Raw genomic sequence first — 6,677 nt, 5'->3', positions numbered from 1 at the left:
CACCACAACTAGAGGGAGTCGAACTCATCACAACTACAGAGTTGAACCCTAACAAAATGATAGAGGACTCCCATGCCAAAACTAGAGAGTAGCCACCCGACATGGCAACGAGACAGGAATCACACTGCACAACCTTGCTAATGATGAATCGTTGCAAGGCAACTCGAGAGGATGCCCTACCACAAGTTGAGAGGAATCCTGAGTACCACCCCAACTCAAGAGGAACCCTGAGTTAAGCGCCACGGTTTGAGTGGAACACTGAGTCCCAAACTGCAACTCGAGAGGAACATTAAGTCCCTGCTGCAATTCTAGAGTAGCCCCGAGTCCTTTGCTGCAACTCGAGAGGAACCCTGAGTTTCCCACTGCAACTCTAGACCTGAATTCCTCCCTGCAACTCAAAGGAGGCCCAACTCCCCTGTTACAAAACTAGAGGATCCCAGAGTTCCCCCAGGCAACTCGACACAAGGCTCTAATCCCCTGTTGCAGCTCGAGAGAAAATGCAAGTTCCCCACCACAACTAGACAGGAGGCCTAATGCCCTTGTTGCAACTAGAGAGGAAACCTGAGATCCTCGTTGCAACTTCAGAGGAATCCCGAGTTCTTTGCTGCACCTCAGGAGGAGGTCCAACTCTCCGGTTGCAATTCAAGAGGAATTTCGAGTTCCCTCTCACAACTTGAGAGGAGGCCCGGCTCCACTGTTGCAACTAGATAGGCAACCCGATTTCCCCTCCTCAACTTGAGAGGAGGCCTGAATCCCCTATTGAAACTCTAGAGAAAACACGAGATCAGCATTACAACTCAAGAGGAACCCCAAGTTTCCCACTGCAACTTGAGAAGAATCCCGAGCTCCCCACCTCAATTAGAGATAAGTTCCAAGTCCACTGCAGCAACACAAGAGTAACCCCGAGTTACCCATAGCAACTCAAGACAAGACCTGAGCCCCCTGATGCAACTCCACAAGATTCCCAAAAGAAGCCTACCCCATCACAATTCGAGAGGAGCACTCTACAAGAGAGAAGCCCCACTCCAAAACTAAAGAGGAGCCCCCCACACACACACACACACAACTAGAGAGTATCTTCTCATACATTGCAACTAGACAGAGGGCAGCCTGCATATCGCTACTAGAGAGGACCTGCCCCACTGCAGCTCGAGAGGAGGCTCCACCACAACCCAAGGGTACCTGCAGTCACTTACTGCAACTTAAGAGACACCCCAATATCACCACTGCAACTTGACAGGATCCCTGGGCTCTAAAAAGAAAAGGGGCCACTGGCCACAATGACAGAGGGGATCCCCATCCAAAATGCAAGCTGATTACCTCAGCCCAACTAGACTGGAGTCCCCCAGCTTATCACACCTAGAGAGATGCCCTTCTGCTGCAAATAGAGATGAGCTCCCTGATGTAAGTCGAGTGGAGTCCCTCACAACTAGAGAGAATCAATCTCACTAATATCAGTGAGGAACCCCTAGCGCCCAAAGTAGAGAGGACCTCCGACGTGGAGCCACCCACATCCCAACCAGAGAGAACACAGACCCACACCTCGAGAGAAGCCCTTCACCACAACTTGGATCCCACTGGACATCACACATAGAAAGGAGCCCCTCTGCTGCTAAAAGAGACGAACCTCACACCACAAGTAGAGAGGAGATTGCACACCACCACTAGAGATTATCAAACCCACCACAACTACAAATGTGACCAAGACCACAATGATAGAGAAATCCCAGGCCAAAACTAGTGAGTAGTCACCCGACATCACAATAAGACAGGAGCCCCCCTGCACATCCTTGCTGGAGATGAGGCTCCTCAAGATAATTAGAAAGGAGGGCCGACCACAATTTGAGAGGAACCATGAGTATTCCCCCAACTTGAGGTGAACCCCATGTGTCCCAACATGTCTCAAGTGGAAGCCTGAGTTCTGCGCTTGAGACTAAAACTGACTTAACCATTGCAACTCATGAGGAGATCTGAGTCCCCTGCTGTAACTCGAGAGGAACCCCTAGTTCCTCACTGAACCTCGAGAGGATGCCTGACTCTGCTGCTGCAACTTGGGAGGAAACCCAATTTCCCTGCCTCAACTCAAGAGGAAGACTGACTCCCTTGTTGCAATTTGAGAGGAACCCCAAGAATCCCTGTTGTTTCTCGAGAGGAACCCCGAGTTTTTGGCTGCAACTTAAGAAGAACCTTGAGTTTCCCACCACATTTCAAGAAAAACTCTTTCCATGCCCCAAAGGGAGGCCTGATTCCCCTGCCTCGACTAGAGGGTATCCCCAAGTTCCCCAATGTAACACGAAATAAACTCCAAGCCCCCTGATGCAACTCGAGAATATTCCCAAGAGAAGCCTACCTGACCACAATTTGAGAGGAGCACACTCCAGCAACAAGAGAGGAAGCCCCATACCACAACTAAAGAGGGGGCACCCCGTTTCACAACTAGAGATATCTCCTGTGATTGCAACTAGAAAAAGTGCCCCTTCTCATCACAACCAAAGAGGAGTCAACCCCCTCACAATTTGAGAACAGCACTCTACCACAACTAAAGATGAGCTCAACTACCACAACTAAAGACGAGGTCCCATGCCACAGCTAGAGAGGAGTCTACAAATGACAACTAGACAGGAGCCGACCCACCACCAATAAAGAGTGAATCCTCACTGCGATTAGAGTGGAGCCCCATGATGCAACTAGAGAGTAGCCTACAGCACATTGAAACTAAACAAGGGCCAACCTGTGCATGGCTACTAGGGAGGATCTGCCCCACACTAGCACGAGAGGAGGCTACACCACAACTCTAAAGAAATCCTGTGTCACCTGCTGCAATTCAATAGGTACCCCGAGTTCCCTGCTGCAATTTGACAAGAGCCCTAGGCTGTATCAATAAAAGGGGCCACTGGCCAAAATGTCGAAGTGGCTTCCCACCCAAAACTGAAGCAGATTCCTTCGGCACAACTAGAGTGGAGTCTCCCAATATATAAAACCTAGAGTGAAGCCCTTCTGCCACAAATAGAGACAAGCTCCCGGAAGTAAGTCGACTGGAGTCCCTCACAACTAGAGAGAAGCAACCCCACTAATATTAGTGAGGATCACCTAGGGCCTAAAGTAGAGAGGACCTCCCCTGTGCAGCCACCAGCACCAAAACCAGAGAGGACACAGCCCCTCAACTCAAGAGGAGCCCTCCACCACAACTCGACCCCCTGAACATCACACATAGAGTGAAGCCTCTCTGCTGCAAATAGAGACTAACCTCACACCACAAGAAGAGAGGAGCTTGCACACCACCACTAGAGAAAACTACTGCTGCTGCTGCTGCTAAGTCGCTTCAGTCATGTCTGACTCTGTGCAACCCCAGGGTTGGCAGCCCACCAGGCTCCCCCGTCCATGGGATTCTCCAGGCAAGAACACTGGAGTGGGTTGCCATTTCCTTCTCCAATGCATGAAAGTGAAAAGTGAAAGTGAAGTCTCTCAGTCGTGTCCAACTCTTACAGACCCCATGGACTGCAGCCTACCAGGCTCCTCCATCCATGGGATTTTCCAGGCAAGAGTACTTGAGTGGGGTGCCATTGCCTTCTCCGAGAGAAAACTGAACTCACCACAAATACAGAGAAAACTGAACTCACCACAAATACAGAGTTGACCCTGACCACAATGATAGAGAAATTCCATGTAAAAACTAGTGAGTAGCCACCTAACATTGAAACAAGAAAGGAGCCATCCTGCACATCCCTGCTAGAAACAAGTTGTCCCAAGACAACTAGAGAGGTGGCCCTACCACAGTTCCAGAGGAACTCCGAGTTCCCTGCTGCAACTCAACAGGAGGCCCAACCTCCCCCCCCCCGCCCCTGAAAACATGAAAGTAAGCCTGAGTTTCCCCCACAACTCGAGAGGATACCCAACTCCCCTGTTACAACTCAAGAGGAAGCCCTTGTTATCCTTCTCAACTTGAGAGGAGTCCTAATTCCACTGCTGCAACTCGAAAGGAACCTTTAGACCCCGTTGCAACTTGAGAGGAACCCTGAGTTTTCCTCCACAGCTCGAGAAAAATACCAAGGTCTCTACCTCAACTTGAGATGAGGCTCAGTTTCCCTGCAGCACTCAAGAGGAAACTCAAGTTTCACACCGCAAGAAGAATGGAACCCCTAATTTCCCACTGCATCTCAAGAGGAGCCCAGAGACCCCTGCTGCAACTCCAGAGGAGGACCGAATCCCTTGTCACAAATTGAGAGAAACCCAGAGATCCCTGTCACAACTCGAGAGGAACCCCGAGGTTCTTGCCACAACTCAAGAAAAACACCAAGCTCATTGCTGCAACTGGAATGAGGCCCAACTCCCCTTCTGCAACCAGAGAGGAAACCCAACTCTCCTGTAACAACTTGAGAGGAAACCCAAGTTCTCCATCTCAACATGAGAGGAGTCATAACTCCACTGTGCAACTCGAGAGGAACCCCAAGATCTCCACTGGAACTTAAGAAGAACCCCAAATTTCCCACCTCAATGCAAGGTGAGGGCCAATTGCCCTGCAGGGACTAGAGAGGAATCCCGAGATAGCCCTCACAAATCGAAAGGAAGCCTGATCCCCCTGAGGCAAATCGAGAGGTTCCCTGAGATCCCCATTTAAACTCGTGAGGAAACCCGAGATCCCGGTTGCAATTCGAGAGAAACTCTGAGTTTCCTGCCTCAGCTCAAGATGAGGCCCGATTCCCCTGCAGGGACTAGAGAGGAATCATGAGTGCCCCTCAAAACTAGAAAGGAGGCCTGACTCTCCTGAGGCAACTAGAGAGGTTCCCTGAGATTCCTGTCACAGCTTGAAAGGAACCCATAGCTTTCCACCACAATCTGAGAAAAGGCACGAAATCTCCCCTCAAACCAAGATGAGGCCCAATTCCCCTGCAGCCACTCCAGAGCAATCCAGAGTTCCCCCTTGCAACTCGAAAGGAGGCTTGACTACCTTTAGCAATTTGAGAGGTTCACCCAGGTCCCCATCACAACTCGAGAAGAACCCCGTGTCCCCCACCTCATCTAGAGATGAGGCCCAATTCCCCTGCTTCGACTCAAGAGGAATCCAGGTTCCCCCTCACACCTCAAGAGGAGGCCTGACTCACTAGTTTCAAGTTGAGAGGATCCCAGAGTTCCCCACTGCAACTTGAGAGAAACCCTGAAGTTCCTGTCACAACTTGAGAAGAACACTGAGTTCCACACCTTAAATCAAGATGTGACCCGGTTCTCCTGCCATGCCTCAAGAGGAACCCTAACTTCCCCATCACATCTTGAAATGAGCCTTCAGACCCTGATCCAACTGCAGAGGATTTCCAAGAGGAGCCTGCACCACCACAATTCCAGAGGAGGACTCTACCACAAGAGAGGAAGCCTCATACCACAACTAAGCAGGAGGCCCACCCTGCCACAAATAGACAGGACCTTCCTGCACATCACCTCTAGAAAAAGCACCACTTCTCATTCCAACCATAGAGGAATCACCCACTTCCAAATTTGAGATCACTCTACCACATCTAGAGAGGAGCCCAACTACAATTAAAGAGGAGTTCCCCGCCACAATTAGAGAAGTGGCTGCAAACGACAACTAGAGATGAGCCAACCCACAGAAAATAAAGAGAGGACTTCCACTGCAATTAGAGTGGAGTCCATGCCGCAAATAGATAGTATTCTCTCACATATTGTATTTAGGCAGGGCCCAGTCTGCACAGTGCTACTAGAGAGGATCTGCCCCACTACAGGTCAAGAGGAATCTCCACCACAGCTCTAAAGGAACCCCGAGTCACATGCTGCAACTCAAGGGGCACCCCAAGCTCCCCACTGCAATTTCACAGGATCCCTAGGCTGGGGCAAGTAAAGGGGCCACTGGGCCAAATGAAGGGTGGCTCCCCGGCCAAAACTGAAGCTGATTCCATAGGCACAACTAGAGTGGTGTTCACTAGGAAATCACACACCTTAAGCGAAGACCTTCTGCCTCCAATGGAGATAAGTTCCCTGAAGGAAGTCGAGTGGAGGGCCTCACAACTACAGAGCAGAAATCCCACAAATAATAGTGAGGAACTCATAGTGCCAAAAGCCGAGAGGACCTCCCCAGTGGAGACACGAACACCCCAAACAGAGAGGACACAGCCTCACCCCTCGAGAAAAGCCCTCCACCACAACTTGAGAAGAGCCTGTTGGACATCAAACAGAGAGAGGAGCCCCTCTTCTTTTAATACAGATGAACATCACACCACGAGGACAGAGGAGCTTGCACACCACCATTCAGTTCAGTTCAGTTCAGTCGCTCAGTCGTGTCCGACTCTTTGTGACCCCATGAATCATAGCAAGCCAGGCCTCCCTGTCCATCACCAACTCCCAGAGTTCACTCAGACTCACGTTCATCGAGTCAGTGATGCCATCCAGCCATCTCATCCTCTGTCGTCCCCTTTTCCTCCTGCCCACAATCCCTCCCAGCATCAGAGTCTTTTCCAATGAGTCAACACTTCGCATGAGGTGGCCAAAGTACTGGACTTTCAGCTTTAGCATCATTCCTTCCAAAGAAATCCCAGGGCTGATCTCCTTCAGAATGGATTGAATGGATCTCCTTGCAGTCCAAGGGATTCTCAAGAGTCTTCTCCAACACCACAGTTCAAAAGCATCAATTCTTCGGTGCTCAGCCTTCTTCACAGTCCAACTCTCAT

Source organism: Bison bison, unplaced genomic scaffold, assembly GCF_000754665.1.
Source record: "Bison bison bison isolate TAMUID 2011002044 unplaced genomic scaffold, Bison_UMD1.0 scf7180017864277, whole genome shotgun sequence".
NCBI lineage: Eukaryota > Metazoa > Chordata > Mammalia > Artiodactyla > Bovidae > Bison > Bison bison.
The sequence above is the reverse complement of the archived record's forward strand: the minus strand, read 5'-3'. Positions refer to the sequence as shown.